The sequence below is a fragment of the Melospiza melodia genome, chromosome 6 (genome assembly GCF_035770615.1).
Source record: "Melospiza melodia melodia isolate bMelMel2 chromosome 6, bMelMel2.pri, whole genome shotgun sequence".
NCBI classification, from domain to species: Eukaryota; Metazoa; Chordata; class Aves; order Passeriformes; family Passerellidae; genus Melospiza; species Melospiza melodia.
Window position 1 is genome coordinate 67,189,863 of NC_086199.1, and position 23,195 is coordinate 67,213,057.

The 23,195-nt window shown below is 36.4% G+C and overlaps 1 protein-coding gene across 10 annotated transcripts in view; it reads right to left on the reverse strand.

Moving 5' to 3' along the window:
• Nucleotides 1-23,195, reverse strand: part of LRRC4C (leucine rich repeat containing 4C) — a 483,436-nt gene that overhangs the window by 232,059 nt on the left and 228,182 nt on the right. Inside the window, exon 3 of one of the 10 annotated variants that reach the window (XM_063158808.1) lies at nt 19,964-20,026. The exons of the other annotated variants lie outside the window; for them this stretch is intronic. The gene's annotated coding sequence lies outside the window, so the exon portion shown is untranslated. The remainder of the gene's footprint in view (nt 1-19,963; nt 20,027-23,195) is intronic. 10 annotated transcript variants of the gene reach the window in all.

Genomic DNA, 23,195 nt, shown 5'->3' on the forward strand with positions numbered 1-23,195 from the left:
CCCTGAAAGACTGAAGTCAATGTTGCTAAATCTTAACCTGAGAAATAAACTTAGCATAGCTTGAGATAAGGATATGGACCATTTGCTAGTATTAATAATACTAGAATGATATTAATATAATCACAGAATCACAAAATGTGTGGGAGTGACCACAGGAGGTCATCTGGTCCAACCTCCATTCTCAGCCAGGGTCATCCTAGAGCGCATTTCACAGGACTCTGTCCACACAGTTATAGAATATCTTCAGCAAAGGGGATTCCAAGCCCCTCTAGGCAATCTGTTCCAGCGCTCCTCAGTCACCTGCACAGTAAAGTTCTTTCTCATGTGCTCTTGGAACTTCCTGGGCATCACTTTCTGCCCACCGTCTCTCATCCTATTGTGTGGCATCACCAAGAACAGCCTGGTTCCATCGTCTGACACCCTCCTTCCAAATGCTGAAATTGATGAGATCCCCTCTCAGTCTTTTCTTGAGACTGAACAGGCCCAGCTCCCTTAACCTTTCCTTGTAAGAGAGATGCTCCTGTCCCTAAATCACTTTTTTTGCCCTTCACTGAACTTGGTCTAGGAGGTCCAAGTCTCTCTTGTCCTGAGGAGTCCAGAACTGGACACAGAATTCCAGATGTGCCTCACCAGGGCTGAGCAGAGGAGCAGGATCGTTTCCCTCAGCCTGCTGGCAATGCTGCTCCAAATGCACCCCAGGATCCCATTGGCCTTCTTGGCCACTGCTGCTCATGGACAGCTTGTGTTCCACCAGGACCCCCAGGTCCTTCTCCACAGAGCTGCTTTCCAAGAGCTCAGCCCCCAGCCTGTGCTGCTGCAGGGGGTTGTTCCTCCCCAGGAGCAGGACCTGCACCTGCCTTTGTTCAGTTTCAGAAGGTCCCTCTCTGCCCTTCTCTCCAGCCTGTCCAGGCCCTTCTGAAGGGTTGCACAGCTCTCTGGGGTATGGGCCACTGCTCCTGGCTTTGTGTCTGCAGGAACTTGCTGAGGAGGCCTCTGCCCCTTCCTCCAAGTCAGTGTTGAATTCTTTAAAGAACAGTGGGCCCAGGATGGAACCCCGGTGGACAGCACCAATGACACAAGTCCCACCGTACCCTGTGCTGTTGATTACGTTCTTCTGGGATCTGCCACTCAGCCAGTTCTCAATCCGCCTCACTGTTCCCTCATCCAGTCCACACTTCCTGAGTTTGCCTAAAAGAATGTTGTGAAAGACACTGTCAACAGCTTGGCTAAAGCTCAGACTGACAATATCCACTGTTCTCCCCCATCATCCATCCAGGTAGTTGTTTCATTGTAGAAGGAATTCAGATTGGTCAAGCATAATTCACCTTTAATGAATCCATGCTGACTACTCTTGATCATCTTCTTGTAATCCCTGTGGTTAGAGATGGCCTCCAGAATGAGCTGGTCATTAGGGATTGAGTTTAAACTGACTGACCAGTGGTTCCCTGGATCCTCCTTCTCGCCATTTTTGAAGACTGGGGAAACTTTTGCTTTCTTGCAAAACATGTCTCAAACATGTCTCTCCATCACCATGATCTTTCAAAGATGACCATGTGTCCTCATCACTGCGTCCACCAGTTTTCCCAGCAGTAATGGATACATTCCCTTGGGGCCCATGGACTTGTGGATGACAAATTCCCTAGGAGTCCTCTAACTCAATCCTCTTTGACCAAGGGAAAGTCTTCTAACATTCCTTTACCCTTCTTGGTCAGAGATTCCCGGGGGCTGTCCTTGTCAGTGAAGACCAATGCAAAGAAGTATTTCAGTAATTGTGCCTCCTCTGTATCCTTTATTACCAGGGCCCTGCCTCCATTTAGCAATGGGGCAAAATTATCCTTAGTTTTCCTTTTGTTCTTGGTGTTTTTAAAGCAGCCCTTCTTGCTGTCCATGACACCCTTGATCTGATTTAATTCCAGATGGGCCTTGGGTTTATACCCATTTCTACTTTCTCTGAAAACATTTCTAATTTCATCCTAGTGGCTCCACCGTGTTTCCAACTCCTGTGTATTTCCTCCTCCTACTTGAGGAATGACAGAAGTTCTTTATTCAGCCATGGAGGTCTTTTCTCCCCTTTGCCCAATTTCTTGCTTATTAGAATGCATTGTTCTTAAGCCTGGAGGAAGTGATCCTTGAATATCAACCAACCTTGAATATATCTTGGACTCCTCTTCCCACATGTTCCCATGTGATTCTTCCAAGAAAATCCCTGAAGAAGCTAAAGTTAGCTCTTCTGAAGTCCATGGTTGCACTCTAACTTGTTTCCCTGCTTCCTCCTTGCCGTATAGTGAAGTCCACAATCCCATGGTAACTACAGCTGAGGCTCCTCCCAAACTTTATAATAGTAAATTCTGTTTCTTGTAAATATATTTTATGACATAGTGATGCATGAATCTTTTTCCTTTAAATCTCAACTAACAAGCCAAACCCAAAAGCGTTTTGCAATTTTGTATGTCTTTCATAATATGCCTGCAGCACTATCGTTTATTTTGTCATGGCCAAAACTCCAAACAGTTAAGCAGAACAGTTTGGATTTGCTTCCAAAGTTCTCTTGTACTGGGTTTCTGTAGCTGCAAGTACTTGGATACAGAAATTCCTGTCAACAAATGAAAAATACTTCATCTGCAGATAACTTAGTTGATCTGCGAATTCTGTAGTCCATGTTCTTTCAATATACAGCTTTCACGCTGATAAGATAGATTCAACTTGACATCTAAAAATCACCTGGTGCTGACCACAAATAAAAGTTCTAGTTTAGAATTTCTGGATGCCTGACCCTGAGCAACCATAAAAGTTCCCATCCCTGGAATTGTTAAAGGTCAGGTTGGACAGGGCTCTGAGCAACATGATCTAGCTAAAGATATTCCTGCTCATTGCAGCAAGGTTGGGCCAGATGACCTCTAAAAGTTACTTCAAACCCAAACCATTCTAGGATTCTATGAAACTCACTGACATAGAGCTTCAGACTTTGAATATTTTACTGTGTTCCTATCTTTATCTTATTTAGAAACTTAACTGAAACATGAATATTCAAGTTCACTTTATAACCAGAAAAGAGAGATACTTAAGCAGATGTCATAAAATGATTTTATAAAATGAATTTTCCCAAAAGAAATGCCATTAGATCTTTCCCTCAAAAAAGGTAAAGTCAGTCTAAAGACTGTGATTCTGCAAAAGAACAAAAATACAAATCCAAGAAAGTGTTATAAAAGTACCTGGTTTTCTCAAATAAGTAACATTTCTCTGATGTAATATAACCCTAATTCAACAGTATACTTTCATTTTCTGTTTGCAATCAATTTTCAATGATATTTAGGAGTCAAGATGACTTCATTTTTCAATTTCTCTAGCATGAAAATTTTAGCCAGTTTTAGACATTTAGGCCATACCAAACTATCCTCTCATTATGTTTACTCTCTTCATGCTCTCTCTCACTTCATTGTAATCTGTATTTTAGATGAGGAACTACATTTGAACATAGATATTTTAATGGCAGCAGATCAAATACAATCAGCTACATAAATTTTCTTATTATTTGTTCTCTGGTAAACTAGAATAATTAAGGTAGACAATCTTTCATGAAAATATTCCAATTAGGAGTTAAATGAGGACTGCTGAATTTTTGCACAGAGTTTTCTCATATGATTCATTTGATAAATTATTTTTTCTGTCTTTCATTTCCAGCACTTTCTTTTAACATATCTAAACCACAAACAAAAGGAATTCTAGATTAAAAACAATCATTAGGAATGCACATTTTATAAATAACTGAGCCAATGAGGTGAAATGCATTATACAAAGAATTATTTTACAAAAATATGCATATTACCCTCTGATTTAGCAGAAAGATTACAAGGAATTAAATAAAAGGTCCTGTCTCAAAGCATTTGTGTTTTTTTCAAAGCTGAAAATTGAATTCACTTCTGTGAAAAATTACAAAGGTACAATAAAGCAAGCAAGATGCCTCAAATTTTCCCAAATTAATTTTTTTCCTCTCTCAAGGATGAGCTCAAAATCCCAGACACAGGAAATGCCTGGGATCTCTCCTAATCAGAAAACTGAAGATGAATCAAATGACAAAGCTGGCAAAAATCTCAGGCCTTGATACTTCAGTTCTAATACAACACAGATTAAAAAAACCCAAAAAAAAAATCCAAACACAAACAAAAATTATTAGTTAACTGGGTAATTAATGCCTCTGTATCCTAAGGATGTTCAAGTATCTTTTCCTTTGTATGCCAATGATATTTTAATGCACATTCCAGGGTATAAGACTTGGCTTTAAGGCATTACCTGCCTATTTAAAATGATACAGTTCAGCGAGCCATATGCATTCACTGATTAGTAAATATACCCCTGATGATTCTCTCTAATGTTTTCTAGTGCCCAAATTTTCTTCTGAATTTCTTCACACTTTTTGCCCTTAATAGCACAAACAGATTTTCCAGAAATACATCCTCTGCCAGTTATGAAACAGTATTCAGGAAATTCCAACATGCCCTAGTAAATTAAAAATATTCTTCCAAAACCCTCAGATATTTGGCTAATCTTGGCTTACACAACTAAAAGATCATCATGGTTTGGAGACATGGATCCTTCCCCCACAATATCAGAGACTCATGTACCAGAACTTTTGCTTTCACAGTCAGGGCAAACCTATGAACCACCCTCAAAGACATAGACCAGAAACTAAAATGTATACAGACTTATTAGAGGAGCTTAATTTTATGGAGCATTATAGTTTCTGCCCACTAAGGAAACCCTTTTTGTGCCCTAAGCTTTCCTAAAACACAGATAGCCAAATTTTCCTAGTAGATCACCTCAAATGAAATTAAACTTAGACTAATTGGTTTTGACTTGTACTTAACTTTAAATTACTGTTAATGGCCAGGATTACTGCACATTTCATTTCATTTAAACTTGACTTTGTGAAGCAGCTGATACCAAGTGCTTACATGTACAGAAAAGGTTTTTTTAAAAAACATGTCAACAGTTGGCAAGTCTGCTTTCTACAAAGATTTTAGAAGCTTCTAAATGCCACCGGCACATAAAGAGATTTTATAGCACAGCTATAGTCAACTGCACTACGTTCCCTTTTGGCAGATAATCTGTTCAATGTGCATACACATGCCTTTGTGGAGTGTGTTTGACCATCGTGAATCCAATTTCTACAGCTGCAATTATTTGTCATTCCAACTTACACTAAAATTCATCCATGCAATCTTTGCTGAATTCACAGGAATTCACAGCTCATTACAAATATTTTATAAAACTTTGTTGGTGGAGGAAATGCTCCTAAAACAAGAAATGACACAAAACTGACATATATTCTTTTCATCATTCAAAAAATGTGCACTACGATGACATTTTTTGCTGCACAGAGGAATAACAGAACTAATACAGACGTCCAAAATAACCATTTTGGCAATTGCTTATGTTTTTTGTTCCTTATTAAATGCAGAATTTCTGCATCACCAATAAACCAAGACGTTCACACTTTCTTTGCCTTCCCTTTCTGCATTCCAGCGCTGGAAGAGAAATTTCTGTTCATGACACTCTAACTCTTGCGCTGACAAACACAGAGAAGGCAAGCACTGCCTCAAAGTCTCAGCTCCCAAAGATCACTGCTTTACAAAGATATGGTTAGGTCTGGGAAGGACAGTGCATGTCAGCTAAAAGAAGGGGACTGGTTTCATATGTTCATCTTACTTTCTCAAAGGTCTTCTCAATTACCTCAGTTCTATACAATCTTATCCTTAGGTACAGATCTGGGAATGAATTATTTTTGAAAGCAGCTAATAAGATGGACTCAGCAGCTATTACCACCTGCTCTTATGTGGTTTGCACATAAAAGAGGCTGGAATGTATTTTAAGATCAGAAAACTCTGCTGTATATATAATTCCTGTTCCTACCTCAGTCTAGATTGTCCTTAAATGGGTATTTCCTATTATTATACCAAAAATGTTATTAACTAAACCAAGATATTTGACTTGGTCTACTTTTCTAATGCATATATCCTAAAAATTAATTTTTTTCAGTTTCAGAAAGCTCTTTAGAAGTCTCCTTAATTTTTCTAATATAAAATGTAAACAAAAAGTGCATGTGTATGTTTCTCTCATTGCACAGGGTACCATTAAAGTACGAGCAAAATCCTGAAACCTTAATATTTAACCAAGAGTCATGCTTCCACTTCATCCTCTGCAGCAGCTCCTTTAAAATTAATTTAATGGAAACATGAACATATATGACTAGGAATTGGCTTTAGATAAAGATATTCATATAAATCTTTGATTAGCGATAGTCAAAAGTTTAATTTAATAGATAATCATGTTTAGAAGTATTTAATGTTTCAATTATTGTTACAAATACAAAAATAGCTAGTCATATGCAACATATTACAAAAAAACTATTTTTTATCTTTGAACTGAAATTATATTAAAGCATATTTAGTAACAGTTAATGTTTATTATTCAAAATTATTAATTTTGTATAAAACATTCACACTGATTAAGTTTTAGACTAACTAAACTATCCATCAACTTGGATAGTACCATGTCATGCAAGGCAAAGGGTACTGCTTGCAGAAGAGGAACGTCTAATCTTGTCTTACACACCCATATAAAAATACTCTAAGAGATAAATGGCTAAATCATATCATTTTACCTATCAGCTGATCTCTCTAAATACCATTTTCTGGGAGCATAATCGATGTGTCATCAGCACAACCATTATTTCTTGCTCTCTTTCAAGTTTTCGTGCAGTTCAGGAATTCATTTGAAAAACTCCCCTGCTTTGAACAAAAAATACCAAACAACAAAAACCACAAACAAAACCAAAAAAACCCAAAACCCTCTGAAATTAAGCAATTCTCATGCCTCCATTAAACCTGACGTGACAAATGAAAAATTTTCTTGTTAGAGAAAGCCAAACCCATTTAACTTATGCTGAATTTAATTCTTTGTTTTGTAGCCAAACTGAAATTATGTGAATAAATTATCTGCATAGCTCAACATGTTATTGAGTCAAAATGTGAGCAAATATAAAGCAATCCTTGATTTGGTGCAGTCAATGTGCCTCTATAAAATGTTACTGCATAAAAGAGATTTTGGGGGTGAGGGTCATTTAAATTGAGCTGAATAAACCAGTAGTTTATTTTTCAAGAGCAGGAGATAGCTACTTGCTAAAATATCATCAAATTTGATAGTAACTGATCAAAATTAACAAACATGTACTTTGCTGCTTGATGGCAAACAAAGCAGATTTATATTCTGTTAAGATTTTCCCTTTAGGATCTCACAAGCTTACAAGTGTGGTAAGAATTTGGAAGAAAAGTAAATCTATTTCTAATTTTGACTAATAAACTAACAGACTATCAAGTTAAATATTTGTTGTACTTGTTACCTTTTGAAAGTAATTCCATGAGAAAGGAGTTAAAAAGTAGAAAAACATTTTTGACTGATTTCAACCAAATTTTATGAGTTTTTGAAGTACTGAATCTGTAACTTAAACGTAGGAAGAAGTCAAGAAAACATTGCTGGATGTCATAATTTTGAAAACAACTTTTTATATGCAAATTTGATATAAGGTCCTGCTGCAAATAATGGCCTGAAAAGATGGTAAAGATGCTTCAGGGAAAAGATATTTTCTCCATTCATCTCAATGAAGTTGTTCACTTTAACAATCATCTCTAAAACGTAAGAGTCAGTTTTAATAAGTTACTTGAGAAATATGATACAAAAGTCACAAGCCTATCTTCACACTTCACTGGTGCTAAGATTAAGAACTTAGCAGAATACACAGAAACTTGTTTGCACTTAAAGTACTGCATTACCTGCAACTTCAAATGGTGACGGTTGTAAAGGCAGCTTTACTTGAGTAGAATAAATTCTGTATAGGAAAGTCCTGGGGGAGCATAACTCATTGCAGCTCTATTTCAGTAACTGCTTCAGAGAGCAGATTAACTATCTTCAGAAACTTGCCTACTTTGGAAAACAGCTACATCCACTCAGAATCTGGCATACTGTCTCAACATCTGCATTTTTCTGATGTCATAAGGGTATTGATTGCCATTGAAATGTCAGTCTTTCCAATGTGATTTTTTCTTAATTACTTTTAGATATGCAGAGCCCCTAAACCATTGAATTCCATCACCAGAAAATGAAATATAAGCATCATTATAGCTTATAAGCTTGCTGTCAAACCAGGCCAATGCATGTATTTTAATTCTTTTCATTTAAGCATATAAATCTTCTTTATTAGTAGATGTTCAATATGTCAAATTAAAATGTTTTCTTTTTCTATTTGGAATAATTATAGATTTATACATTTCATAATCAAGTAAAAATAAAGATTAAATCAATAGTAAACTTCAAAAGTATATAGAAGATTCTCAATTTAGTTAACTAGTGGGTTTTTTTTGTGAATAAGACTCTGAAGAAGCAGTTGAGAAATATCCAGAATATTGTCCTGACTATAACAGAAGTAGTAAGAACTAGCAGGTACTGCTGTTTCTAGGCTCTTCCCTTTTTATTTGGATTTTCATGTTCAATTAGTATATTCACAAAACTATGAAATAATCAGGCGTTGAAAAAAACCATTAGGGAGAAGCTCTGTAAAGTCTGAGGAAGTTCACTTTCTTTCAGTAAACATGTTGGCTTCCTGCCAAACTATTAAAAGTCTCTGTTCAGTTGTAAAGAAAATTGGTCCAAGTAGAGAGGAAATGACCATACTCTAGACTCTTTGCTAGACAGAGGAAAACTCAGAAATATACAGCTTCATAGTTCACTGATCCCAACACTAAAACATGATCAACAGAAAAAGACATCACAATCTGGATAAATGAATACGATCATGTATCCTGGGGTTTCTTGATGGGTATATATTTGTCTTAGAAATGGAAGGGGCTTATCTCTGTGGACACATGTTGGTAGCCAGAAGAAAAGTCAAGACATTCGAATATATTTTAAGTAAATCAGAACAGCAGTATGGACTGGAAATATTCCTTGTCTTAGGGAGGTCTGTAGCCTTGGAGCCCTGCGCCCCTAAGAAACTGGTTCATGCCACCCTTGATTGTGCTTTCAGTCTACACAAATTTTATTAGAAAACTGCTTTGAGACTGCTTTCTTAAAATTAACGCTGACACAGAAAGGCTCACAAATGCTAATATATCATTTGCCTTTCATTAAAATGAAAATTAATTAGATATAATGACCAAATTCACCAATCATTTTGGAGAAGGAAGACTATTTGAAAAGAGCTTTACATCATTAGTAATGCTGGCAAGTCTTATTGTCTTAGCATATTTTGTTATGCTGGGTTTATCTTTAAAACACTACTCCAAGAATGAACGTGTTTTGCAAAATTATAATTTTCATGCTTTTCTCAGTAACCAGATTTTAATGCTGCATGTATAAAAGATGAAAGAAAATAAAAAGCACCAAACACTTACAAAGAATTCCCCCTAAAAAACCAAACAGCCAAACAACCAAAACAATCACAAAATTCAGAAAATAAGAAAATGGAGGTTTTTAGGATCTGATTCAGGGTTTTAAAGGCTTTAAATGGTGAGAATGTTCAATTGTGCTAATTCAGTTGAGCACAGACTGTAATGTTCTGCATACTCAAATAACATCAAAAGAATAAAATGCTATCTTATGCCAGGAAGCAGTTCTTGAAACAGTTTAATATATGTTCTGACATGTTTTATTACTGGAATATTTTGCCACTGTATCCTAGAATCAAAAGTGGTTTTTTGCATAAATTATCACAAAGAACATAGTTTACTGTAGCTTAGTTTTCAGCAGTGACTTAATTCCTATTACTCTAAGTTAGCTTCATTAAACTAATTGACTTAGCTGGAACCACTCACAGTAGTTAAGGTTTGCAGAATTGCAAGTAGTAGCTGTGCTGGAAAAGTTGAGAATAACACAAGTATTTCTGCATATAGTGAATAAAACTACTGAGTTACTTATGATGCATCAAACCAATAAATTAGCTAAAACAACTCTAACTGGCATAGCTTTTATAATGACAGCATATGCAGAAAAAGAATATCAAGATTTATATTTTCTCAGCTTTCTGAAAAAAGTGTATTTGTGATAATTCCATTTTCTTATCTAAAACCACCAACAAGACAGATATATTTTTACTGAGATCCATTACTTACAAGGAGGAAGGATGGTCTTGTTCTTGTGGTCCACTCCTAAATCTCCTCTATTTTGGACTACTCATGCAACCTTAAGCAAGCAACTTCATGACAGGGGGTCTCAGTTTCCTCAAATCCTCTCCATACTAAAACTGTAATTTGCTTCTGCAATAATTTTGCTGAGTTTGGAGGTTGAACATTACAGAGCAACATCAATATAATTCAGCTGCTGAATATATCTACTCTAAATACTGGGTTTTCAAAAGGTCTAAGAGACTAGTAGTTATAATGCAATAAAAAAATAATCATAAATAATAAAATAAATATACCTTTAAGGCCTGTCCACTCAAGTTTTGCCTCAGTTATTTCTAAGTAAACAGATGCAATAGTATTTTATTAAATCATAACTTCATTATGAGGATAAATTTACTAACATTAGGCGACACACTCCAGAATATGAAGTAGGAAACAAATCACAGAAATGTCAGCCCCTCCACTGATAAGCCAGTTTTTATGAAAAGATCTTCTTTCAAGGTTTAATTTTAATTACCATTAAATCAGACTTCAGATTTTCCATCAAAATTCACTACTTTGACATCATCATTTGCTCATGTAGCCGTAAACACAAAATGGATATCACAGTTATGGGATGAGACAAATCTTGCCACCATTTGAAGCAGTCTGCCATGCACAAGGATAAATAGGAGATGTCAACCAAAATTCAGAAAAGCCCTTCTCTGATTCTTCTTTAGAGTTATATCCTTGACAACAATCAGCTTCTAAAGAAATGTCATCACAACCTAGTGACAATGCCTCTGCCATTTGTTACTTTCATTTTGAGGGACTTGTGAGGGCCATCAGTAGGAAATCACCTTTCTTTGTTTGGCTAAACTGCTTTAGATCCTCTGTATGTACCTTTATGTCTCCTTCTTCTTCTATGACTAATTCATGATCTGTCTCCTTCAGAGGCAGTTCCAGCCTCATTAAAACTGACTCCTGGTGCCTTGGCTGAGTGTGGCTTCAATGGGAAAGCCACATCTGAGCGCACTGGTTGACCCGAAACTTACTCTTTAACTCCAGCCCAATCAGCTGTCAGAATTTTATCAAAAATGTGACATATTGTAAGAAGGGAAAGCTTTATCCAGATTACTTAATTAGATATGTTTTAATAAAGACATGACCTACTGCCTCTCTTCTCACCTGCAAGCACTATAATTAAAGTTTCTCTAACAGAAGAGCAAGCTTTATTAGTTCTCTTGCCATTTAAAAAAATTGAACAGAATTCTGCAAGAACTTGAGAAGTGAAAAAGGAAAATATGTCAATCCTAGTACTATGATAGATCTCTATTTTTTTTTTGTGGATGCACAGTTTTTAAACACTTGAAACTGTAAACAAACAAAGGTAGCAGGTATTCTAGAAGTTCTGGTTGGCATTTTGGCCTTTTCTTCTAGTCAGTAAGAATGTTTGTTGTGTGGAAGCATTGAAAATCAACACACATTTGTTTATTTAGCCACATATGGGCACTCAGGGTCCTTAGCATCAAAACCATCTGGACTTTCACAAGTAGTAAACACATAATGACTCTTATTTACGTCAATGCACGTGTAAAAAAATATAAAAATCATAAACATGATTCAGTGATGGTTTTAGGTATTAATCTATGTGTATGGATCTGTTTGAACTAACAAAACAACATGTAAAAAAAAATAAAAAACAACAAACCAAACCTGGAAATGAATATGAATTTTATCTAAATGGGGGCAAAACCCTCATTTTGTAGTGTTTGTATTCCAGGAAATAACTACCAGTGAATAACATTAAGAAAATATAAAATGCTGCAAAAGTCATGTTCCAACTTTGAAAATTATAAAAGAAATAAATTCTCAAAATTTATTTCATTTACCAAATTCCACACATGTTTGATAACTCCTTAAAATGCCACACTGGGAGAATAATCCATTTACAAACACAGACAAAGCAAAATGAATGAACAACCTTATCCTAAAACTGAGAATCTGTGCTGTTGTTTATAGTTGATATGCAGGGGACCTACATTATGTATATGAGAGTCCACAAGCATAAAGAGTAAAGCAAAATCTAATGTCTCTAGTACAGGAGGCTAAAAAGTTTAATTACAGACAGGCCTTAGTTTTATTCTTAGTGTTATTTGAGGAGACTGAGTCAATGGGTTTCAAAGAAAGAACTTGAACTTCATCCCATTTACTGACGTGCTACATGAAAGACAATGACGAGATCAAGACAACCAAAAAAAAAAAAAAAAACACGTTATGAAAAGCAACAGGCAGGTTGATACTCTCAGCACGTTCAAGGAAAAACATCTGTAAGTCAGTGAGTGAAGGTGTTTCAGGTGAAGTGCTGTAAGACGATCCGCCTCACAGACTGCGCCGAAAGGCTCAGCACAGAGCCAGCATTCACTGCAGCAATGTGGCCCTTTAAGCAAACAGTTCCTGCTAACTGAAATACTTCATGGATAGTAAGCTTAAAATCTCACATGTAGACGAACTATTGAGATTTTCATCACATTTCTGAGCATAAAACCTAATCTTATCCAGATGTACCAACAGACGAGAAAACGGATTTCTTATGGTTAAATAATTGTAACTGAACTTACTGACCTGTAAAGATCAATGGAAAATGGAATATTGCTGGTCAGAAAGTGACCTCAAGTCAGAATAAGCAGGCTTAATGAAAAAAGTAATTACTAAACCTTAAAGCGTAGACTAGAAATTGTCCGTGATACAAAGGAAATTGTATTTTTAGACTACTCTGCCCTGGAAAGTTTCAATTCAAAATTATCTCTGTAATGGGAAGTCACACTTCTAGACAGCAAACAGTGATCTTGAATCTGTACTTTGTGACAGCAAATAAAAATAAATGTGACAGCAAATGAAACAAATAGCTGTTATTCAGTTTAAAGAAGACAAAACTGAGGGATGTAAAAGACCACTGTAAAGAGATTAAACTACTCTCCATTAAGCATTCTGAGTAGCTCAAAAAGAAATATTATGCAATTATCACAAAGCACATTTTAGGGTAATTTCTACAAGCAAGCATTAGAACACATCACCAATGGATCAGTAATGTTGTAAAATTCAGTTAGATTACATTTCAGGAAGTGTACACTGCAGATGTTGTCTTCTGCAGGACAAGGACATAGAAATGTCCAAAGATGAGCTGGAGGACCTTCTCGTATCCTTCTGTACATTTTGTACATCATTTTCTGGTGTTTAAAATCTTATTTAAATGGTAATTTTTATTTGACTATACATCATTTTCAGCAGTCTCAGACAAAAAGCGAAATTTGGAATCCTCAACAGTGTAAGTTTTTCCTCTCTCTTCCTCTGCTCTCTTACAAAAGGCTCCTCATTTCTAATGAAATTATACTATTAATTCTGAAAAGTATACATTTCTTTCAACAACTTTGTCCCCTAAAAAAAAAAGTAGGGCTTTTAAGTAACGGTTTCACTTCATCACTCTCTGAAAATAGTGTAAGAAATTCAGGATTTCAGCTTTATTTTATTTTAGATTCACTTAGTCCAATAATAACAGCTAATGGGCTGAAATATTAAATACAGAGTTTGTGTACAAAATCCATTGAGATACGTATGAGGTATGGCTGCCTATAACCTTCCCTGCCAACCTTGCTGTTCTCCATTTCTCATGAAAGAGAAGCACTTGCATTAGTGCACTATTGCTATTGATTTATTTTCAGTAATATCCCTGCTAAGTATTTGACAGCATTACAAGAGGAAAGAAACAGAGCTTCTTCTACAAGTAATGAAAACAGTGAGACACCCCCAGTAATGAAGAGCAGTAACATTACCTTACAAAAGTATTCAGTGGAAACCTATCCAAAGCACTGAACCATGCCTGCAAAAGTTTCTGCCCCATGAAACAGCTGGATGTTCACATGAGTTTACCTCAGAATAATGCTTTGCAAAGGACAAAAGAGAGCAAAACCAGCACCATTTCAAAGAGTTCTCCCACTCTAGGAGCAACTACACTGGCCTCTAAATAGCAAAATACACAATAGGAATGTTCACACTCAATCCCTCCTGGGATAACACAATTTACTATGCTAGACAAAGATACTAAATCAGATCCTGAATGATTCAATCCATTTTAGAATGAGCAAGTAAAGAGTTATGTGAATTCATATTTGTATATAGTGTTATTTTAAGGAAGTACAGACATCCAAGTATATCCAGAAGACATAAATCATATTGGCTGTAAAAATCTAAATCAAATCTGAATCCAAAATCAACCTTCAGCAGAGGTAACAATTGCTGTGTTACACAGATAGTATAGTAAATTTTCTTTGTAAAATGCATGGTCCAGTCAGTATCACAGGTCAAAATAGGTGTTCTTTTACTGAGCTGCCTCCTGCACTTGCTCCTTGCCTCCTACTTGGTCCCTTGCAAAGCAAAATAAAATCAATCCTTCCAAATAACTGTAGCTAGAATTTTAACTAAATTAAACTGTCAGATGTTTTCCTTGCAATTATCCATCTTTTCATTCATCATCTTTCTTGAACATTGGGTTGTCAGCTATGAGTCCCTGAAGTATTTCAATCGCTGTTTAGAGCAGCAACTTGTGGAAACTCACATTTTGGTGTTTGATCTAGCCTCCTAGATACGATTTGTTGTGAGGGGTCATTCTTTATCACCAAGGTTTCCTCTAGTGTGATGAGTTAGGGTGCATGAGTGAAATAACTACAACACATTAATTCTTTAAAGTAACCTTGAGATTTCACACCTATATACAATAATAGGAAAACATTGGTGTCAAGGTGGTCTCATCTTCTTTACCTATTTTTAAACTCTAAATGGCAGTGGTGGGATGACCCTGACTGCATGACAGGTGCCCAACAAGCTTTTCTATCACTCCCCTTCCTCACCTGGACAGGGGACAGTAAATATAACAAAAGACTCATGAGTCAAGCTAAGTGTAAGGGAGATCACTCACAATTACCATCATGGGAAAGACAGACTCACCTCAGAGAATAAATTTAATTTATTGCCAATAAAGTCACTGCAAGATAATGAGAAATAAAAACTAAACCTTCAAACAACTTCCTCTCACTCCCTGCTTGTTCCTGGGCTCAGTCTCACTCCCACAATTTTCTCTCCATCTTCCCATGACAATGGCACAGAGAAGGGGGATTTCAGTCAGTTCATCACATCTCCCCTCATCCTTTCTCCTCAGAGGGAGGACTCACACTCTTCCCCTGCTTCTGCACGGGGTACATCCCATTGGATACAATTCTCCATGAACTTCTACATGACTCCTTCCCACAGGCTGTAGCTCATGAACTGCTCTAACAAGGTTTTTCTCCCCAGGAATGGGAGCAGTCCTTCAGGACCAGGCTGCTCCAGCCTGAGTTCCCTGTGGAGTCACAAATCCTGCAGGAGCCTGCTCCAGTGTGGGTCTCCCACAAATCCACAGGTCCTGCCAGGAGACTGCACTGAAGTGTGGGCTTCCCACGGAGTAACAGCCTCCTTTGGACATCCACCTCTTCCAGCATAGGTTCCTCCATGGACTGAAAGTAAATATTTGCTTCACCATGGACCCTCATGGGCTGCAGGGGCACAGCCTGGCTCAGCACAGGCTGCAGGGGAATCTCTGCTCTGGAATCTGGAACAACTCCTGCCTCTCTTCCTGCACTGACCTTGGTGTCTGCAGGGCTGTTTTTCCTCACATTAGTCTCACTCTGGCTGCTGTTCTGCAACAGGGATTTCTCTACCTATTTTTGAATAAGGTATCACAGGGGTGCTATTACTATTGCTGATGGGCTCAGCTTTAGTCAGTGGCTCTAAAGGTTCCAGCAGCTTTTTACTGAAGCTGCCCCTGTACTCTCCAACCTCAAAAGTTGCCACTGAAACACAATACAATGATCCTCATCTTTAATTTCTATCAGATTAGCCATTGAGACCAGGAAGATAGCATTTGTTTTCTCTAGTGTACACTCTTGTTTAGCACATTCACTGAAACATAGAAGAATAGCAAGTAGTTCATCTTGCAAGACCTTCAGGCAAAGCATGAGCTCTCTCTGTACTGTGATCAGTTCTGATAACAGGCCATGAGCCCCTGGTACTGTATCATTGTTAACAGTGTGCAGTATTGAGCAACTTCTAAACATTGCTACAAAGCAAACAGTTTCAGGTAGAAGGCACAAAAGGTACTCTGTTGATATTCTCTTATATGTATTTTCTAATGCATAGATTCATGTGCTATCTAAAGTAATGCGTTGCTTTCATTTATGGGATACATTCAATAGGAATCCATCAGCTTCTATCACAGAAAATATCTTCTATCCATGAAAACAACTAACCAGAGAGTATATTCATTATACTTAGAAAACCCTCTTTTCCTTAACAGTCATATTACCACAGAGAAAAATTAGAACAAGAGTGACAAATGTAGCATGTCAGGCCATGTTTTTCAGCATCAGACACACTGCCACTCAAAACTGAATTCCAGCTGTGGAAAAGAGGGCCTCCTTAGCCACCATGAACATGTCCCGTGTCCCTGTCAGGTACAGCCAGGTTCTTGATGATGGGCTGTCCTATCAAGGTACCCTCTGGAAAGTAAAAATTGCTTTTTTTTTCACTGTATTTGAATGAAGATACAATAAGACATATTTTTAGCTCACAACACTTGAAAAGAGGCAAGTTTCATAGAACAAGTTAAGCACATTGTACTACATTTCCATGTATGGATTTTTTTTTAGCATGCATATTTCACCTATTTTTAACTTTCCTCTTTAACTCTGGATAGCATTATTTACTAATTTCTGGTGGATAACATGTACGTATATCATGGCATCCTAACTGATAACATCTTAATATATATTATTTCAAAACATTAGTGGCAAAAGTTCCTGCTGTCATACTTCTTAAGAAGAAAACTTTCTAAGAATAGCAGAAAAATTGAAGATTTATTTTCCATCTCTGAGCTAGACTCCCCATAGAGAGCATAACACCCCTTTGAAAGAGACAGTGAGAACTACCAGCATTTCTTGACGAGTGTCAATTTTGATAAATACAAGAAAGGTGACATACTACAGCGGACAGAGTCAAAATTGTAGTGGTAAAGATGGCACACACTGATGAAAGGGAGATCAGAAATTATTACAAAGACACACAAAGATAAGAAATATCTAAAAGGGTTTTATTAACGATATTAAAAAAGTTTCTTAGATTAGGTTTTATAGTAGACGCAAATACCTGTAATGCAACTAAAAGTAGCAATCCCAGCACTATTAAAATATATATATGGGGATTGAACATTTATTGAACATAAGTTGTTTTGTTTTTTTTTTTTTCAAAAGGAAAGTGAGAATTAGGAAATATAGAAATTTGTATTTTAGTTCAAGATATGATTTAATAAATAAATAGGTTGAAGATAATAGCTCATAACTAGAGGACCCTCAAGAGTTTAAAGACAGATCCATGGTATTTATGCTGTAACATTTTATCTCAGACAGAAGGGACTTTTTAATGCAAATTATCTCTTTCAAATACTCATGGAGATGAAAAATTTTCTGGTGACATATTTATCAAAATTTCTGTATTTTTGTTTGAAATTAATGCCTAAAACATGTAATTTCTCTAAAATCACTTCTTACTCCAAGTGGAACTACATAAATTCCTTCACAAGCCTCTCCCATATCTAAATTCTGAGGCAGGATATGTCCAATTTGGGCTTCTGAACAGTTTGGCAACTGAGAATATCAAATACATGCTGTTATATCTTCATAAATATATTAAACCTGTGCTGACTAGTCAGCGTTTGATTTTCTGTTGAACTGTGTGAGACTACACAAACTACAAATACATCATTTCTTACATGCTTGTCTAAGTGAAACAATAGGTAATCTCAGAAGTTATCACTGGCATGATTGTCTGATGTAATGTATGAAAATTGACATCCTTAAGCAGTAAGATATATAGAAAAATGGAGGAAGAAGGCTCAGCGATTTGACCAAGACCAGGTATGGTAAAGCAGCAATAGTTAGTTAGCTTTGTTATATATTTAAGCTGGATGTTTAAGGTCTTCGTTTATCTTTTTACAAATCTTTCACTTTTTGGGTAAAGTAGAGACAATTTTTTTTTTAAATTACCATATAACCATATGCCACTTACTATTATAACACCAAAAATCATCTAAAATGAAGCAACTAGACCTTTATCTTGAATTTTCTCATCAATATCTTTCTCTCACAGACCCATCTTCTACAATTATTTCAAACGTAAACAAAGTCTTAAAGTCAAGATACACTTGAGTCGCAGTCTAGTTTTGCAGATTCAGTAAAGTTTAAGAGATCAGAAGGTATTTTGCTTCTACAGGATTTATGCAACTAGACTCAAATCCTTCAGAGCTATTTCAAGCCCTAGCTGCTTCTGCTCTCTTCTAGAGCAGAATAATCTCAAATGGTTTTCCCAGGGAGAGTGAGGAGAAAGAAGTATATTATTGAAGCCACTTAGAGACATTATCACCACCTTCCCAAACAGAGAAATTCAGCAGGATGATAGGCCTCTATTCCATTGCACCTCCACTGTGTCCTTTGAGAAAGAAGGAGAGATTGCATTTTCTGTCAAATACGCTTTTTTTGTAAGAGATAAGTGAGGGAGGTGTTAGGCCATTTGGAGGGTTCTAAAAGCAGTGTTTCACATTCAGTCAAAGAAGGAAAACTTGACCCTCCAATGACCCTAATGCTTACTCTAATCAGTGTAATAATATTCGGCACAATTCACCTGCTAAAACATCAGGCAGAGCAATGAAAAGAACAGATTTTCTTAATGTCACTCTGGTGATTGGTCTATCTTGTAACTCCTTTTGACACTAAAATGAACAGATTAAGCAGTAGGAAATGACAGAGCTGCCAAATTCCGAACACTTGCTGCCCATTTCAGCTGGATTGCTAAACCCCTCCCGAATCACACATCTACAATATATGCAATGAATCTCTGATTAGAATTTTAGTTTTACCTGATATGCTGCTATGTTGTTGGGACTTTTTTTCCCTAAAGGAAAACAAAACCTTTAGCAAAATTGAGAATCACTCATGCAGGAATTTTATGGTCAATGTCCAAACAGATCTCAGATCCCTTTTCTCTACAAAATTATCTCCAGGGAAAATCCTCTCTATCTACTAGCAGTACAAGGCCTATAAGGTGCAGCTAATCAGTGCTCATTCAACTTGATAAATTTATGATATATATAACATTGAACTGAAAAGGAAGCAGTAAAAAAACACTCCTATTATTGCTGTGTTCTCCACAGTGGCTAACCTGTGGCTAAAATAAGCATGTAACTCTGCAAAGATGTATTTATAGAGTTGATTATCAAAATAACTTTCAGATAATGGAGTAGAAGAGATCCAGTGGGAATGATATTAATGGGTGAAAAGAAGGCAAACCACAAATTTTGGTACACCTGTATGTTTAGTCAGCAAAAAAATTAAATAATATTTTTATGATGTGCTTTTATATATATTTCAGGATCTATAATAGAAATAATTTTTTAAAACAATTGTATAAAACATAAGAGAGAGAAAATATTTTTATCAACAACAGAGAGTCTGTTTCTCGATATGCTTTGCACTATTTGCTAAGTTTAAAATGCACCTTGCATCTCAGTCATATTCTATAACACATTCCCATTTAGCATGCCTCTTGGCAGGTTGGCAAGACTTCTCCTTGGACAGCATCTCCTTTATTTCAGCTTGAAATCTTGTGACCTATCTTTTACACCATTCCAATACACACCTCACACTTTGAGTTCATACACAACATACCATCTTCCATAGTGCATAGATTTCCAGGCTGAACAACAGAAGGACAGCACTGATTAGAGGAGGCTGCAAAAAACAGTGGAGATGATGTTCAGTGAAAGAAATACCAGAATCACAGGTTTTTCACTGCTGGAATATTTTAACTCCCCATTTACCCCACATAACCCAAGGATTTCTGTTGACTCTTGCTCACTAGAGTTTCTGTAGTCCTAGCATCACACATAAGATTGGTACTGAAATGTCAGAGAAGCTGGTAGTAAAAACAGTAGTGACAGCATGGGAGGCAGTAAGATTTTCCCTGCTTCGAACTCATATTTTATGTCCTATAGTAAAAGCACGAAGTAAACTTGAGGTAAAGTGATAGTTTGTGTGCAATTACATAGAGGAAATTAAATTTAGAGGCAATAGGTATGCATTTTTCATAGAAAGCACAGGGTATCAGTTTGAAATAAGGGTTATTTCTTATAAAATTTTGTTTAAAACCAAAGAAAATGGCTTACGGGAGAGGAAATAATTGTATTAATTTTTGTATTTTTAATCTATCCAACAATCTGTTAGGAAAATTAACACTACCCTAGAATACACCAAGGGAAGGCACAATAGTATTTTATCTTGGTGACTCCAAATTGTTTGATTCTACACGTGTGCTCCTCTTTACCTTCTAAACGTCATCCTTACTAAATAACCTTTAAGGTCCCTCCAAACCCAAACCATTCCATGATGTTCATGGGGTTTTTGAGATCTGGGTTTGATTTTCTTTGTTTTTTTTGGGTTTTATTTTTGGTGTTTTGTTGTTTGTTGTTTTTTTTTTTTTTTTTTTTTTTTTTTTTTTTTTTTTTTTAGTTGCTTGGTTGTTGGTTTTTTGGTTTTATTTGAGATGAATACAATGATGTCAGGATTCCATAAATGCATTCATAGGGTACTCCTACAGAATATGTTTACTGTGATAAAGAAAACGTCATCACCAAGTTTAATCAATCCAGGTGGCTGATCTCATAGATCTTAAATCACATTGAAGGAAGAATGCAAATCTTCAAACTTTTTTCCAGAAGCTGAGGGTGTGGTGGGGGTGGGGCATGTATTTCCTTTGACTGTGAAAGACTGCAACAGACTGCTTCCCTCAAAACTCTACAAAAAATTGATTTGCCTAAAAATCTATGACCACTAAACTCCACAAAGAAAGAAAACCCTAGGGCAACATGCCTCAAAATACATGGGAACCTAATTATCCATCTGAGTGGCATATTAAAATTAGCGGTTTTAATAACTATTAAACTATTAAAAGCAGCAGTCCTAACTGGTTTTAACTATATAACTAAATATAAAATTTAAGGATGAAGAGACATTTGCAGTGCAGAGAGTGAGAATCCAAATGGGTGTTCCTATAGTTTCTGTATGTGGGTGCATATGGGGGAAGTGTCTTATTTAAATGCATACTGACAGCGAAAATGCAACAAAAACATTTACATTTGCTTTTGGAAATGTTTTTCCTTAATTTCTAATTATTTTCAAACAAAGCAAATGCTTAGAACTTTATTAAATCCCAAGGGAATAATGTCAGCACTACCTCCTGCTTATCCTTCACATGAAAAGCCAATTATGTGAGAGAATATTTAAGAGTATGAGGGAGGTAGTAGAAACAATCTCATACTTTACCAAAAATATGGTTGGCTGCAAATATTTGCTTTCTCAGGCTGAAAAGCTAAAATACCGGTGTTCTAAGAAAACAACTGGTACCTAACATTAGGCTTAGCTTTAAAAATTAATCTCTTCAGGTTCTCAGTCACTGTGGGTTTATTTTAGTGCTATGTATGCAATCTCCTTTTTCAGCCTTATGTGTACATGTAACAATCAATCTCAAACTGGGGAATTTCTACTTGGTTTAATTTACTGCTAATTAACGCAGTGAAGCAAGTGAGGCATGGGGCAGAAAAAAATACTGTCAAGCAAACACTTGGATGTCAGGGTCATGTACGCAGAAGTTTGTCTCAAACGCTTTGCTGTTCTTCCTGCTTTACTCTCCCACACTTTGCTTTTTGTCCCTTTTCTCAAATGTTCTCTGCTCCTTCAGGTTTTCCTACAGCTCTTTCTTAGCATCCTTGCTGCAGCCACAGCCCTTCAAAGGCTGTTGCTACCCAATGTGGTGCCTGGTTCCATGAGTGTGTCTCCAGTAAGATGCTCCCACACCCTCAGCTGCCTCTTTCTTTCCTAAACATTTTTCTGTAATGATGCCAGCACAGCAGATAACACTTTTGGGCCACCAAAGCAAAATTTAAATGTTGTTATTTACTTGAAGGAGCAGGAGAAATCCTGTGTTTTGTTTTCTCTCTGGTGCATTGAAACTGTTGCTACCACCAGGAATTATGAGACACTGCTGGAATGACCAGTTTACATTTCTCAAGATGCTTTGCACTGAAGAATTGAAAAAAAAAAAAAGCATCTCAACATATCATTGTGGGATTTACTGAAATAAGTACGAAATAAACTTCTACAAGTGAAACCAGAGTGGTGACAGAAAGACACTTTTCAGAGCTATAGAGAAGCCAAAGTCCATATGGTTTAGCAAGAAGATTGAGAGAAAGGAATATGATCCCACTCTAGCTTTCACTCAGTAGGGTTATTGCCAGCTTCGAACATAACCTCAGTCCAAATTTACAGAAAAAAAGAATTTGCAGACATTCAAAACTATTTACTTGATGCAAATTGTCCCTCTGAAAAGACACTGTGTACTTAGTCATTTCCAAATCAGGGGCGAACAAAATCGATAAACATGCCTGTTGAATTCTGTATGTGCATTTTGTAATCAAAAATGTACATATGTTATGTCAAACCAGTGATGACACTTGCGGGCTTTGTAGCTAGCAGTGTCTTTAGGGTTTTTGCATTAATCTCAGGTTTCCAGATAAATTGTGACCTGTAGTGCATGCGCTATTGAGATCTTTTCCCAACCAGGATTTTAAATTGAAATTGGGAAAAAAGGGAGTATTCAAAATTCACACACACATGTTTTCCTTTATGTTTGTCAAGAGATTTTGAAATGGCTTTTGCTAACTGAAATAGCAGCTAGAAATATACTTGACATTTCACTTATTTTTGAGCATTTTTAACCTTGGCGCAAATGTTTCATCTCTTATCTTGTATACTGGGATGCAGTTCATGAAAAATTTATCTTCCATGTGGCATCCAATATTTGGAGATTATACCACCTGGAATCTATTTATTCAAACACACCTGG